Consider the following 16,030-nt stretch of genomic DNA (forward strand, 5'->3'; position numbering starts at 1 on the left):
GTGGCACCACCAGCCAGGGCTCAGAGGGGCTCAGCACATCTGATTACATAATTAAAACTTGCATGTGATAAAGTGCTTGGAGGATTGTTGGGGCAGAGGACTGAGGAAGCCCAGCATTGCGTTATTGGTTGGTATTTTCCAAATCAACCCTGTGGTGTTTTTTTAAATGGGAAAACTATCAGAATCCATTGGTGGAGAAATGGGATGGATGGTGGCTAATGGATTGAAGTTGAATCCCGACAAGACAGAAGTACTGTTTTTAGGGACAGGGGGCCAGCAGGTGTGGGGGGACACCCTGGTCCTGAATGGCATAACTGTGCCCCTGAAGGACCAGGTCTGGGAGTCATTCTGGACTCATAACTGTCCATGGAGGCGCAGGTCAATTCTGTGTCCAGGGCAGCTGTTTATCAGCTCCATCTGGTACACAGGCTGAGACCCTACCAGCACACAGACTGTCTCGCCAGAGTGGTGCATGCGCTGGTTATCTCCCGCTTGGACTACTGCAATGCGCTCTATGTGGGGCTACCTTAGAAGGTGACTCGGAAACTGCAATTAATCCAGAATGCGGCAGCTAGACTGGGAGCGGCCGCCAAGACCACATAACACCAGTCCTGAAAGACCTACATTGATTCCCAGCACATTTCCGAGCACAATTCAAAGTGTTGGTGCTGACCTTTAAAGTGGCCTCGGCCCTGTATACCTGAAGGAGCGTCTCCACCCCCATCATTCAGCACGGACACTGAGATCCAGCACCAAGGGCCTTCTGGCGGGTCCCATGCTGTGAGAAGTGAAGCTACAGTGGTGCCTCGCAAGACGAAATTAATCCGTTCCGCAAGTGTCTTCGTCTAGCGGTTTTTTCGTCTTGCGAAGCAACCCTATTAGCGGCTTAACGGATTAGTGCTATTAGCGGTTTAGCGGCTATTAAAGGCTTATCGGCTTATCGGATTAGCTGCTAAAAGGCTATTAAAGGCTTAGCGGCTTAGATAAAGGGGGGGAAAGCGAAAAAAAAATCTCAAGACTCGCAAGACATTTTCGTCTTGCGAAGCAAGCCCATAGGGAAATTCGTCCTGCGAAGCAACTCAAAAACGGAAAACCCTTTCGTCTAGCGGGTTTTCCGTCTTGCGAGGCATTCGTCTTGCGGGGCACCACTGTACAGGGAACCAGGCAGAGGGCCTTCTCAGCAGTGGCAACCAGCCTGTGGAATGCCCTCCCATCAGATGTTAAGGAATTACATAACATTTAGGAAACATCTGAAGGCAGCCCTGTATAGGGAAGCTTTTTAAGGTTTAATGTTTTGTTACGTTTTTATATATGCTGGAAACTGCCCAGAGTGGCTGGGGCAACCCAGTCAGATGGGTGGGGTACAAATATACTACTACTACTACTATTATTATTATTATTATTGTTATTGTTATTGTTATTGTTGTTATTATTATTAAATTATTTGCTAAGATATAGATACAGCAGGCAGGATTCAGTAAAAGAAAACCAATTTAGGGAGCAGTCCAAATAGCTCTTGAAATTGGTGCATTTATGTCCTCTGAAGCTCATGAAGTTGAGCAAATACAGACACAGCCATTTCTCTGAGGCCACATCAGTGCATTTCTGGGACGTCTGCTCTTGGGTATTTGCAGTCTTTTCCGCTGCACGGCTTTGTCGCCTGATGCTTATTGTAATGGCTCAAGAGCTAATGTCCTAAATCCAAAATAAATTAAAAGGTGTTCCTTCATTTACCGCAACAAAATGACTTCCTCCTCCTCCTGCCTCTAAATCCTGGGCTGGCTATTAGTTTCCTGGCTCCGTGTTGGGGGAGTTATTATCCTCTGTTCTTCCAGCATCTCAAATCTCCCTTGCAAGATTTTTAATTTAAAATCTAATTAGCTAAGCACGCAGTCGGGTTGTCATAGGTAACGGAAGCGGACGCTTTGTTGTTGAGGCCTGCGGATGGCCTTTCAAGATAGCCTTTGTGCTTTCAGCAAAGGACTTTCGGGGTGGCAATGGTGTTGTTGAGACCTCTTAACAACGATTGGTTGGGCTGCTGGGCTGTCACAGAGGGACTGAGCAATCGGAAGGCCTCTATTGATGGCGCTGCTCAAATTCTAAAAGAGGACTGGGGCAGAATGAATGGTCTGGGGCAGGGAACCTGGGGAACCTGTTGCCCTCCAGAGGTTGCTGGATTATAACCCCTGCCAATTCTGACTTCTCTGACTACTGGCCATGCTGGTTGGAACAGAATCAACATTTGGAGTGCCCATCCCTAGCCTAGGGAATTTTGAAAGCCCTGGTGTTCTCTGGGGAATCTACATTCTTTCCCTTAACCTGAACCTTTGCTAGGTAAGCCAAATTAAACGGATGTCTAGTTGTGCCCACATTTACTACAGACCCCACAAGTGTCCCAAATTATTCGGGACAGACCAAATTGGCAGAAGATGCCCCTTCTTCTCTTCCCAATCCCAAATGTCCCAGTTTTGCACCCTCATGCTGGTCGAGGGAGCAAAAAACGGGTGTTTTTTAGTTCTGCTATGGCGCGAGTCCAGAAACAGGTCCAAAAAACAGGAAAAACTTAAGCTTGACCTCCTCTTCCGGAAGTTCGTCTGTGGTGCCCGAAAAGGAGGTGGAGGGCAGGGAATAGCCCAGAGAATCACTGTCTGCCACCCACCTACTGAATTGGAAGTGCTGTAGGAAGGCAGTGTGGTGCAGCGGTTAGAGTGTTGGACTATGACCTGGGAGATCAGTGTTCAAATCCCCACTCGGGTGACCTTGGAGTCAGTCGCAGTCTCTGAACCTACCTCACAGAGTCATTTGTAGTAATTATCTGAGGGGGTGGGGATGGGCCACCCACTCCTTGGGGGAAAAGGTGGGATAATGAGCAGGTAAGCAGAAGGGCTTATTTATTTAAGAAAGCTGGAGATACCAGCCAGAGGGAGATGGCAGCTGGACCTCCAGAGATCTCTATGTGGTCGTAATTGGACCCACACCAGTCGTAAAACACATCTGGTGCCTGGCTAATTTATAACACTGTACAGAACATTGGGTCAGCTGCCTGGAGACCCTTAGCCAATCATGGCTGGGAAGATTTTACAGTTTAGCTGCAAGATAAGGCCTGGATTGGGAAGTTGGTAGGTTAGACATGGCAAATTCCTCAGGCGGAGGGAAAGGTTCTAGAAAGTGGCTAGACTTTTTGTTTTTTTACAGGTGGGGTAGAGCAGATAGCCATTCTAGAGAGCACTAGATTTCATCGGAATGGTTTTGTTGAAGAGACTTGTAAGTAAATTTCTCTTTTAAGCCTGTAACAGTGTTTATGTCCGATCCTAAGTGTTGTGCTTTTATTAGTGAAACCATTGAAAGTGTCTGTTAAAATAAAGTACGGTATCGTATCCAGTGTGCCTCAGCTTTAATTTATTCCCAGAACTGGAAATAAATTGCCTTGGGAACTCCTCGCTGCAGATTCTTAGTGTTTGCTGTCACTCATCGAAAATCCCTGCATTCACACTTGATTTATACAGGGAGTGACCAAGGATAGATTTCCTATTCTCAGTCCTGTTGCCTCGGGAGTTTGTCACACCTTCTGACTCTAAAATTCAGTAATTCCAGGTGAGAATGTTCCCAGTTGTCATTCGCAAATGGCAGAATTGCAGCCCATTAAATAAATAGATAATAATACATGGGTTCTAATTTTTCCGAGCTTGTTCTAATAGGCAAGGAGGTTATACATTGTGTGCTGGATCTGAAGTAAGAGGCAACAGTTGAGTCCAGAATTAACATTCTCGCATCTTTTCCTCCTCTCTTCCTGGCAAAAGTTGCAGGATGGAGTTTGATTTAACATGAATGTTGTGCTCAAAGCTGCTCACAATAGCGGTAAAAAAGAACAATAATTGCAATCACGATAATATCAAACACAGTAGCATATAAAGCAAAGAACAACCAATTCATCAAAACTATTGATGCAATTTAATAAAGCCATAGTAGTTCAGATTTTAGCGCGCATCACAAAATCATAGACTTGTGGAGCTGGAAGGGGCAGCAGGGTCATCTGGTCCAGCCCCCTGCAATGCAGGAATCTTTTGCCCAACATGTGTCTCAAACCAACAACCCTATGATTAATTTTCTCATGCCGTACCAACTGAACTACCAAGGCAGATAAGAAAACACATAGGGCTTGTTGATAAGTTTGTCTTTGGTTGGAGTCAAACTGGAAATGCAAGACATGGGTGTTATTAGTCTGTGAAATGGGTGCAATGGCATAAGCTGGTTTGAGAGGCAGGAGTGAAATCAAGGCCATCCAATTGTATCAACATGTTTCCCTGGGGAGGAGTCATAATTCTGTGCATGTGCAGTGCTTGCAGAAAGTCCTAGCTTTTATTCCTGGCACCTCCAGTTGAAGAGAAAAGGTGGCAAGTTGATGAGGAAATCTCTCCAGATTGTTAAATTTTGCAGTCCTTGCAGACCAAGTTTGTCAGGTGGGCGGGGCTGCCCTCCTGTCAATCACCTGATGTCACAATGGTGTCTGTAGGGATATTGCAGAGCGCTCTCATAACCACCTAGCACAGTGATGGCCAAAATTCGCCCTACAGCTGTTTTGGGACTACAACTCCCATCATCCCTAGCTAACAGGACCAGTGGTCAGGGATGATGGGAATTGTAGTCCCAAAACAGCTGGAGCTGTTTGGCTATGCATTTTTTTAAAATGGCCAACACAACTGGCTTTGCTGCGGTAATAGCTTATTATTTTAATGTGCTGGAATCCCCATTACAAAGAAGCGGTGGGGCACAGGCTTGCATTACTTTTAGTGAGGAGGAAGAGTTGGGATACATGTATTTCCTATTAAAAAAAAAAATCCAGGCCAAAATCTTACTATGAAGTTTCCGCAGTAGGTGGGAGGGAAGCAGGAAATTGAGTTATGTTCTGCAGAAATAAATATTTCTCTGGGTAGCTTTGCAATGGGCCTGGCAGTTGATTAGGTTGTGTGTGAGTCACTCTTAATTCATCCTGTAATTAGGACAGCTGTGCGTGTGTGTGTCGTAGAGTTAGAATAGTGTAATGATTTAGCTATGGCTTCTCATGGTATTTTAATTTTGTTTGTTTTTTTGTCCTATTGTACGATGTATTATTTAATATATGTCTCATTTTTGTAAGCCCGTCTGGGTACTTACTTAACGATCAAGTGGTTCTTGTTGTTTTCGTTGCTGTCGCTGTTGTATAGCCAAGAAACTGAAGTACAAATCAGGAGAAGCCGAATTCGAATCTTGCCCCTACATCAATTCACTCAGTGAACATAAAAGCTTAGCAGGGCTGTTTGTATGCTCTTGGGGGCACCTGGGTTGAATTTTTATTCATTTACTTGCTTGACAATTGCACCTATATTCCTCCTTTCTTCCAAGGAGCTCGTGCTGGCATTCATGACTCTTCCTGTCCCCATCTTATCCTCACAACAACCCTGTGAGGTAGTTTAGCTTCTGTCTTTTCCCATACCTTCTGCTTGCCAGGATCATCATCCAGGACTTTTCTCCATAGGCCCTGGGTAACAGGAGGGTGAGAGAATGAAACTTTAAGGTGGTGGTACCCGCTTAAAATGGGACGCGGGTGGCTCTTTGGGTTAAACCACAGAGCCTAGGACTTGCTGATCAGGTCGGCGGTTCAAATCCCCGCCGTTGCTCAGTCCCTGCTCCTGCCAACCTAGCAATTTGAAAGCACGTCAAAGTGCAAGTAGATAAATAGGTACCACTCCGGCGGGAAGGTAAACGGTGTTTCCGTGCGCTGCTCTGGTTCGCCAGAAGCGGCTTAGTCATGCTGGCCACATGACCCGGAAGCTGTATGCCTGTTCCGTCGGCCAGTAAAGCGAGATGAGCGCCGCAACCCCAGAGTCGGCCATGACTGGACCTAATGGTTAGGGGTCCCTTTACCTTTACCTTTACCCGCTTAAACTCCAACTCCCATAAGCTCCAGCCAGCAATTGCCAATGGTCAGGGATGAGGGGAGTTGTAGTCCTGCAGCGTCTTAAGAGAGCTACAGGTTTCTCAGGCCTTCTAAAGTAGCATTTATTTATTTTTTAAACAGAGCTGAAGCAAGCGTCATTGTGTTGCTGTGCTGTTTTCACTCTGTTGCTCCGCTGCAATATTTCTGTTTGCTTCCTGTCTTTGTATTTTATTGGATTTTTATTCTAAGTGACGGGACGCAGAAGACAAACACTGAGTGATAGTGGGGAAGGTACAGCACTCTGCACACCCTGAACCATGAAAATGGCTTGCTTCTTTGGCCTGATCCCTGCCAGGCTGTAGAATTCGCCTTCGTTTCATGGAAAACAGGCCTGCCTCATTTTTCCAGCTGCAAGCAAGCAAGTTCCAGCATGCAGCTGTTGCGAACAGCATGTTTGACCTGCCTCAGCCAAAGGCAAAAACCGGACTGCCTCTTAGGTTGCTGACAGCTCAATCATTCTCGCTTTTGCCAACATGCTGACTGAGGCGGATGAGACCCGGGGGCCGCCAGGTTGCCTTATTCAGATGCAGACTTTTTGGGCTTCCCACACTCCCACTTATACAGAGGTGCATGGGGAACGCGTCTTTCTCAGGCTCTGTTTGGCCCTTGTCCCGATCATCTGATTGGCTGGAAGTCCTGTAGAGTCCACTCTTGCTTCGTTACCAGTTTGGGAAAGCCGGTCTGGTTCAGCAGGCTGGTTTTTGGTAGAGCACCTGCTTTGCATGCAGAAGGTCTCAGGTCCAGTCCTGGCAACTCCTGGTACAGATGGGAATGTTCCTTGAAGAGCTGCTGCCAGACAGTGTAGACCAAACTTGGTTCTCCAGCTGCTTTGGACTACAACTCCCATCATCCCTAGTTGCAGGACCAGTGTTCAGGGATGATGGGAATTGTAGTCCAAAAAACAGCTGGAGGTCCATGTTTGGGAAACCCTGATCTAAGAACTCACTGACAGGGTAGCCAACTGATCAGCAAAAATGTAACCTGACCTGCTCCTGTGTTTTTAACAGAAAAATTTAACAGTGCAGAAGTCAGCAGGCAAAATTTTTCCTGCTGATCAAACTTGAAAACTTTGGTCCCCATCCTGCACTCAGCTCTCACCTGTGGCTCCTAGAAGCTGTCAGCATGTGACAGTGGCCACACACCCCAGGAAACTGCTTTGATTGGCTGGCTAAACCAGGTGAGGGCAGCAGGTGGGTCTCAAGTCCTCAGTGAGTTAGGGAGTTGTGAGGGATTTCACTTGCATGCGAAGACAGGCAGAAGAGACCAAGACTAGCTTTCTTATTTTTTGTTGTTGAGCATTTTTGCGGAAACCAAAGTTTTTGGAGCTTTTAAGCTTTTGGGTTTCCCCTGACATTTTGCCAATTCGGCAAAATTCCCCCGACACCATTTTTACACCCAGAAATCGGGACATGTCAGGAATTTTCCTGAACTATGGCAAGCCTAGGAAATCCTGATGTCAGTGTTCGAAATTAGCCAGGTGTGCTCTGTACCTGACTATTGGCCACTGGCGACCAAATGAAGATGCCTGGGTCACAAGATGGTGCGTGCCTGGGGATCGTTGAATCTCGACTGTTTTCACACACTAATACCCTCTCCTGTAGAATTCTATCTGTTCTATTCTATCTGTCCAACCTGAATGAATTTCAGGAACCAAAATGTTTTTTTTCTGTGCAGGAGCAGGAGCAGTGAAAAGCTTTACAGTTAATTGTTGCAGCTTGTCTTTACTTACCCCACCCTAGCGCCCTGCTCACAGTTGTGAATAATATTCTTATGTTATGAATGGTGCGTGTCATCATTAAGAAAAGAGCCAGGCCAATATACCGTATTTTTCACTCTATAAGATGCACCCGACCATAAGACACACCTAGTTTTTACAGGAGGAAAACAAGAAACAAGAAAGCAACGCAAAGCCTCTTGAGCGAAGAGGCAGGAGCGCTCCATAGGCTTTGCATGGCTATCCCTGAAGCCAGAAGAGCAAGAGGGATCGGTGTGCACTGATCCCTCTGCTCTTCTGGCTTCATAAGACGCACACACATCTTCCCTTACTTTTTAGGAGGGAAAAAGTGTGTCTTATAGAGCGAAAAATACGGTAACTGTGGACTGTCCCTGGATCAAGTGACTTTTCTTCTTTAAGTTTTCAAAGTTAGGGTTGCCATAGGTCCTCCTTTTCCAGGACAGGTCCTCTTTTCCAGGGGTAAAATTTCTGTCCAGGTGGATTTTTTGAAATTGCCAAAACGTCTGGGGGTCCGGGAGCGGGCTGCTTTTTATGTTTCATACGCAGTACTAGACAACCAAGTGCAAAACGTATACATACTGTGTGTGAGTTTTGCATGATGCAGGAAAGTGGTAAAAATCCAGGGGTGTGTTCCCCTCCAAACCACTGATGCCAAAGTTGGCATTTTGAATGGACATCAGAAGCATACTCAGCCCTGTATGTATAATACATTGGCTCACCCTATCTCTCCCCCTCCCCCTTCCATTCCTAAGCTCCCTACCCTCCTAGCGCTGGGCCAGCTGCTGTGGAGGATGAGTAGATAATTCATGTCAGCAGCTGGTATCCTTTTTTAAAAAAAGAAATCCTGGGGAACCAGAGACGACTGCCTGAGCAATCCCACTCGATGGCAACCTTGTCAGCCGGCAGCCCTGCAGGGACAGCTTCTGTGTTCGTGTAGCAGTGAGCGCTGTTGTCGGTAGACAGCTTGTTGCTTTCTCTGGGTACCTGCTGCACCGCTCTCTTGCCTCAAAGGGAACTCTGGGCACGGATGCAATTGGCCAGGCAGGTTTCCGAAATCGCACCACAGGTTGCTTCCCTTCTGTCTCCCGCCTGGCAGCAAACTCTGTCTGTCCCCCTCTTCTCTTAAAGCACAATCCAGGCTACCGCAATGATTTTTATAAGGCTGGTATTGCCTTTGTAATAAAAGGCACATGCCCACTGTAGTGCTCTTGCATAAGATGCTCTCTTAAGGACCAAGTCAGATGACTTGTCCATGCTAGCTCAGTATCTTCTACACTAGTGAGGAACCTGTGCCCCCCCCAGACGTTCATGAACTACAGTTCCCATCACTCCCTACCAGTGTCGGTGAGAGTTCATCCTCAGCATCAAACCTTTTATTGGCATCATATACAAACATCCAAAACAAATCAATACAGAATTACCACTTCCCCAGTGGCACAAAACATTTGCTAAAAGAAAGGAGGCAGAGCAGTCTATCGTTGGTGAGAGTTGGAGACCAGCAAAATTAGGAGGGCCGCAGGTTCCTCACCACTGGGGATGTAATAAGGCACAATTCTCTGTTCTGCCTTACATCTCTTTCAGAAATATTCTCTACCATTCCCCCCCCATGTGACTTTGCCTTAAAAATCACATTATTTTCTGCATTGTTTTTGACGTTTCCCTTCCAGTCAGGTGCATTCAAGCTAATTAATCACATACTGTAATTAATTACACAAGTTTTCAGCCACAGCAGTGAGATGAGTAATGTGGGTTTTAGTGGAAACCGAACTGTAGTGGAATAGAAGCAGCGCAGATTGCAACGAGCACAGGATGGGGGGGGGGGATCACTGTTTCCTTAATAGAAGCCTCTGTCCTGCCTACATGCCAACCACTTCTTTATTAGAGGTGTAATAGAGCCTTAAAGATCTGAGTACAGGCCAGGGATGGGGTAGAAATTTGTTCCGTTTGCATTTTAATGTGTACCTACCCAATTTCTCACTTGCCACACCAATGTGCAAACTGAAACCCAGCCACCCTTTTCTGAATTTTGTGATGCACTCCTCCAACCCCAAGCCCCCCCCAATGCATATATAAAAAGCATGTATTAGAGAAGGGTGTGCTCACAAATGCTTGTTGCATTAATGCAAAATGCTGTAAGAAGATGTCTTTTACATGGAAGAAATTACTTGCAAATTGCTTGTGTTTCATTAGGTGGAAGACATGTGGCTTTTTATGCACTCTTTAATCGTGAAGCGATGTGAAAATGGGGAGAACTGAACTGAAGGTTGTGGGGAGGGGATGAGAAACCAAAATGGGCAGAATTGTCTGTCCCCAGTACAGGCCCAGCTTCAGCATCCTTGAGCAGCTGTTGGGGATTGATTTAGAAGAACAGTTGCTAAATGGGGCCAGCCCTACCCTTCAGTGAGATGTGGGGGACCTTTGGCCCTTCAGATATTGCTGAACTACAATGCCCAGCATCCCTAGCTATTGGCCATGATAGCTGGGGCTGAAGGGAGTTCAATAGCATCTGAAGGTTCCCTACACCTGCAGTCACCATTGTGGTGGTGGATGCTGTCCCATTGCCAGTGTTGAAGTAAGATTCAATTGCCAATACAGTCAGCTTCCATACATGGAACGGGGACACCATCTGGTCCATCATTCCCCTGTAGCTCAGTGGTGGAGCATCTGCTTTGCCTGCAGAAGGTCCCAGGTTCAATCCCCGGCATCTCCAATTAGGACTGGGGTGGGGAATCTCCCCGTTCTGAAAACCTTAGAAAGCTGCTGCCGGTCTGTGTAGACAGTACAGAGCCAGATGGACCAATGTTCTGACTCGGTGTAAGTCAGCTCCATCCCCCCCCCCCCCATCTCAGGCATTAAAATGCTTTGGGCCACTTCCTGCTTGGTAACGTGCAAACAGAAAATAAACGAAACAAAACAAAACTGGTGACTGTCTTGGCTTTCAGTGAAACCTCATGGTTCTTTGATACATGGTGTAAAAAAACACAGAAGGCTTTTTGGAATGAAGGGAAGAATGAGTCTTAATGGGGTTGTTGGTGGCAACAGGAGAAAGCAAACAGGGATGTATGAGACAAGCAAAAGGGCATTCTTTTAAGATTTTCATTCTCATTACGCTCCTGGGCCCTCAGGTGGTTAAGAATGTGTGAAGCTGACCACTATCCCCCCCCCCCCCCATTGCCTTGCAGATATTAAACCCTGCATTTCTGAATGTTCTATATAGAGTGGTAAGAACAGTCCTGTTAACAAACGATTTGGGGAACGAACTCTGCAAAACCAGAAGTAGGTGTTCCGGCTAGCAAACTTTGCCCCGGAAGACGAACAGAATCTGAATGGTGGAAGGGCACTGGCGGCGGGAGGCCTCATTAGTGAAAGCACGCCTCGGTTTCAGAACGCTTTCTGCTGAAGAATGGACCTCCAGAATGAATTAAGTTCGTACATGGAGGTACCACTAATAATAATAATAATAATAATTTTTATTTATACCCCGCCCTTCCCAGCCAAGGCTGGGCTCAGGGCAGCTAACAAGCAATAATAAAAACAAGTTGAATGAATACAACTTAAAAACAAGATTAAAATACAACATTAAAATATTGAAACATTAAAATACTAAAATGCAGCCTCATCACAGGAGGAGAAAGGAAAAAGGAAAAAGAAAGAGGGGGAGGGAATCAAATTGGCTCCAAGCCAAAGGCCAGGCGGAACAACTCTGTCTTACAGGCTCTGCGGAAAGAAATCAGGTGGTCTCATGAGACACAGCGTTCCACCAGGCCGGAGCCAGTGTTGAAAAGGCCCTGGCTCTGGTTGAAGCTAATCTAACTTCCTAGGACTCCGGGACCACTAGGGTGTTGCTATTTATGGACCTTAAGGTCCTCCATGGGGCATACCGGGAGAGGCGGTCCCGTAGGCACGAGGGTCCTAGGCCGTGAACTGCACTATGATCATCCTAACATGCAGGATTGTGGTGTGTGCGTGTTTAACAATTCCTCACCATTTCCCAAAGCTAGCTGTTTTTTCAGACAAATTCAAACACAACAAGTCTTGCTGGATGAGGCCCGTGGCTACCTCTAGTCCAGCATCCTGTTCTCACAGCGTCCAAGTAGAAAGGGAAGCCCACAAGCAGTATTTGAGCGCAGCAGCACTCTCCGCTCCTTCGACTCCTGCAACTGGTATCCAGACACATACTGGGCATACTGCCTCCGAGGCAGAAACTAGCTGTCGTGGCTGGAAGCCATTGATAGTTTTGTTCTCCGTGAATCTTTACGTCCGGATTTTCACTGTTTGAAATATGGCGACCCTAGCTTACTCCTTAGCCTTTTCATCTCCTGAAGGTATCCTGCAAGGCAGCGCAGGTTTTAGGATCCTGCAAGGATCTGTTGTGGAGGGTTTGGGAGCACCTCCAGAGAAATACGGAAGGTGGTTAGGAGACTTGCTATTTTTCATTCAAATTCTTGCAGTGTTCTTTACCTCCTCTAAGACAGGTGTAACTCGTCTCTGACAGCGGCTCTTTCCCCCAGCTGAGGAGACTATATTCCAGCAAAAGTCAGGTTTCGACCAATAAACACCAGTATAGTGGGGTGTAATGGTTGGATAAGAACCTAGGAGACCAGCGTTCAAATCCCCACTCAGCCATGAACCTGACCTTGGGATTTAGTCTAAAACTCCCTCACATGGTTGTTGTGAGGATAAGATGGGGTCATGGAGATCCCTGGAAAAAGGTGAGCTATAATCCTGGAGGGATGGCTCAGAGGAATCTGGTGGAATTCTCTTTCATCACACTGGTCTCCTAGCAGCTGTCTGTTTACCTAGTTTGGAGACCAGGTGTTCTCTTATCTTGAAAGTGCTCTTAAGAAGACCAGATCCAGCAGCTGAGGCTGGAGAGGCAGCCATCGCTCTTGGTTCTGCCATTTGGTATCTGGTGTGGGCTCGATAAGAAGCTTAGCCCACTGTTTGTCCTGTGTGATCAGAGAAGGTAGGTCTTTGGGTCAGCTGTACAATCCGTTACATGTTCCTTACAGTTGGGTGTATTCCAAAAGCGTCCAGTCCAATCACCACCACCCCTTGGAGGGAGAAGCTAGGGATGATGGGAGTTGTAGTCCAAAAACAGCTGGAGGACCAAGTTTGGCCACCACTGTGCTACACAGTAGGTAGTATTTTATGACGAATGTTATTCTGAATGCTGGGAATGGGCTGATCTGTCAATTTTGGTTTCTCTCTGATACTCAAATTTTTTCCACTCTTACATTCAGTTCACCACATTTCCACATAATTTGTGATTAGTTTTCAGAAGGCCTTTAAAAAAACCCAAACATATCAGCATTTTTAGTGTGAATTTCACCTAATGCACACATTTACCTGCAGTTTTGCCTAGTTTTATTTTTTGCAAAGCAGTTCCCCATGTTACAATATTTTTTTCAGCTCATTGTTTTCACAAATTACGTATTTTTATATACACTTAGTACAGTGGTACCTCAGGTTACATACGCTTCAGGTTACATACGCTTCAGGTTACAGACTCCGCTGACCCAGAAATAGTGCTTCAGGTTAAGAACTTTGCTTCAGGATGAGAACAGAAATCGTGCTCTGGCGGCGCAGCAGGAGGCCCCATTAGCTAAAGTGGTGCTTCAGGTTAAGAACAGTTTCAGGTTAAGAACGGACCTCCGGAACGAATTAAGTACTTAACCCGAGGTACTACTATACATGCATTTTTGCACACATTACTTGGCTGGAGAACTGCATTGCCACATTCAGAGAAGTGCGAATTTGGAAGATGCCTGTGTTTTGGTTTGCATAGTGTTTTGGAAAGCATGAATTAGGTATGTTTGCCTTTAAATGCAAACTGAATTTAATCTCCCCCCACCCACCCCTGCATTCCTAGTGCCCATTGGGACTGGTGGGTCAGAAGGCAGGGAGCCCAAGCAGTAGGTGGAGACAGAGCTAATGGCAGGCAGAGCCAGTGAATTTTCTCTCCTCACCACCTCCCTGCTAAGTTTTATGTGGGTAAGGTGGGAACTTAGGAGGAGGACGCTGACAGGCAGTGGCAGCACCTGGACTGGTTGCAAGTACAGAGGCAGGCAGGTGTTGGGGGTTGGGGCAGAATGAGGTTGGTGGAGCAGTGCCCCATTTTCTGCCTCCACGACCTGGAATATATCCCTTCTGCTGTCTTCAGAGCTTTAATTCAAGCATGTATCAGTGCTGCCCCTTTAATTAATGGTTCTTTTGCAGACAGCTGGTATGATTCCCTTTTTAATCCCCTCTGCCTCATTTGCATATGGCTTAGTCAATGACCTAGCCTCCTCCATCTGAGAAATGCAGGGATTCCCACTTGCCCTTATGGGCACATGCAATGCACTCTAGGTAAGATGATCTCCTTTTATTGACTTTATTTATTTATTTGTTCAGCGGAGGGAGCAGGATGTAGGCGTTTGTGTTACACAGAACTCATTATCAGGTGTGGTTCTGAAGAAAAGCCGGAATGCTCCCTTTCGCAACCCTCAATGGCTTATTTAGAAGATCACCTTTAAATATTTGCGTGTCCTCTTCTGTGAGGCAAACAGGGCGATGGCTGTCTCATCACATGAAAAAGATATCTCCTGCTAGATGATGTGCCATGATTTTTGCCATAGGAAGTTCGGTAGAATCCTATTCCCAACCGTATTCTTAAAATCTGTAATTCTGGAAAACTTGTATTCTGCATTTTATTTATTAATTACACTTATATACCACCAGCTTCATGGCAGAGTGGGGGATTCAAACCCGGCTCTCCCGGGTCCTTGTCAGTAGGGCACACCATTTGCATTTTCTTCCAAGCCACATATTTGCAATATTGCGGAATCCTGTTGTTTTATTTTTTGGGAGTGTGTGTGTCAATGCATGATGGAAGAACGGGAGCACTAAGGGCTGTAGCTCAGAGGAAGAGCTTCCACCTTGTATGCAGAAGTTCCCAGGTTCAATGCCCTTTATCTCCAGGTAAGACTAAGAAAGAACCCCCATCTGAAATCCCCAGGAGCTGCTGCCAGTCCATGTAGGCAGTACTGAGCTTTATGGACCCAGTGGTCTGACTCATGGTCAGTACAAGGTTCCCAGAGGCAAAACATCTTTCTTTTCACTTAGCTGTAGAGTAGGGTTGCCATATTTTAAAAAGTGAAAATCTGGACACAAAAGTTGTTGGTTTTTTTGGCAAAGTTGTTGAGCTCAGATAATTATAATAAAATATTTTGCAAAATCTCCCCCCAAAATGAAGTTTTAGACCTATTTTTTTAAGGAAATTGGGAAAAAAACAAAACTTTCGGCATGGGTTACCATACATCCAGGTTTTCCCGGACGGTTTTAGCGATATTGGGAATTCCGCCTGGATGCTTTTTTCTGATGGACGAATCCTGAATATGTCTGGGGAAAAGATGTTGCTGAACTACAACTCCCATCAGCCCCTGCAAGCATGGGCAGTGGGCAAGCATGAAGGGAGTTGTTGGTTAGCAACACTGGGGAAACCAAAGCTTTCCTTTATCTGCAGGTTACTAAAAGCAGCCAGAGTTGGGGCAGTAGCCCAAATATGGAGGAAGGATAACCACGCAGATAGGGTGTGGAGGCTCTCTCACAAAACACCAGCGCCTCCTGCAGAAAAGGAGGTGGTTGTTTTCAATCAGTGTTGCAGCAGAACAGCCAGGAGTCTCACAGCTCCTACAGATCAGGGATTTTTGAACAGCTCCGTGGACCACCAGTGGTTTGCAAGCTTCATTGAGGTAGTCTCTGGCAAGCCCACCTTCAATATATTGGTTTTTGTATTTGCATTGCTGCTTTTATTTATTGTACTGTATTTTATTCTATTGCAATTTGAAATGTGTGAAATGCAAATTGTAATACAATGTAATAAAGGAAGCTATAAAGATACAATTAAAAAAACATACAGCATCTACCACAGCACGGTGCAGTTGCTACAAGAGGCCAAAATGTCATTCAGTCCTCATAACCAGGAGGACTAGGCACTTGACTTTAAAGCAAGAAAGTTGGTAGTTGGCAGGAATTTAGAATAGATTCCATCCATTTATTCTTAACCCGCAATTGATTTTGCGTATGTGTGTTAATCCCTTTTTGGTGCATCGGGATAATCTGGGCTTGCTTTCCTGTGTATTTCTAAAACAGATATACAATGTAAGGTCAGAGATGAAGTCATTTAGTATCCATGTGTGTGTGTGACATTAATGCACCAAGAAAAGGCACAATCATCTCTTCCTCGTGTAGCCTTATGAGGCTTTGCCCTCGGGTGGGAAAAAATATTGCGCCCGGGAAAGGGAAAATGGGAGCCAACAGACACTCAAGGAATA

The 16,030-nt window shown here is 45.9% G+C and overlaps 1 protein-coding gene across 4 annotated transcripts in view; it reads left to right on the top strand.

Annotated features, from left to right (window-relative positions):
- Positions 1–16,030, top strand: part of CUEDC1 (CUE domain containing 1) — a 62,694-nt gene that overhangs the window by 5,770 nt on the left and 40,894 nt on the right. The window contains exon 1 of one of the 4 annotated variants that reach the window (XM_080983161.1): positions 12,529–12,678. The exons of the other annotated variants lie outside the window; for them this stretch is intronic. The gene's annotated coding sequence lies outside the window, so the exon portion shown is untranslated. Of the gene's footprint in view, positions 1–12,528; positions 12,679–16,030 lie in introns of those variants that run through there. 4 annotated transcript variants of the gene reach the window in all.

The sequence above is a fragment of the Podarcis pityusensis genome (assembly GCF_964106645.2).
Source record: "Podarcis pityusensis genome assembly, chromosome: 15".
Classification (NCBI taxonomy): Eukaryota; Metazoa; Chordata; class Lepidosauria; order Squamata; family Lacertidae; genus Podarcis; species Podarcis pityusensis.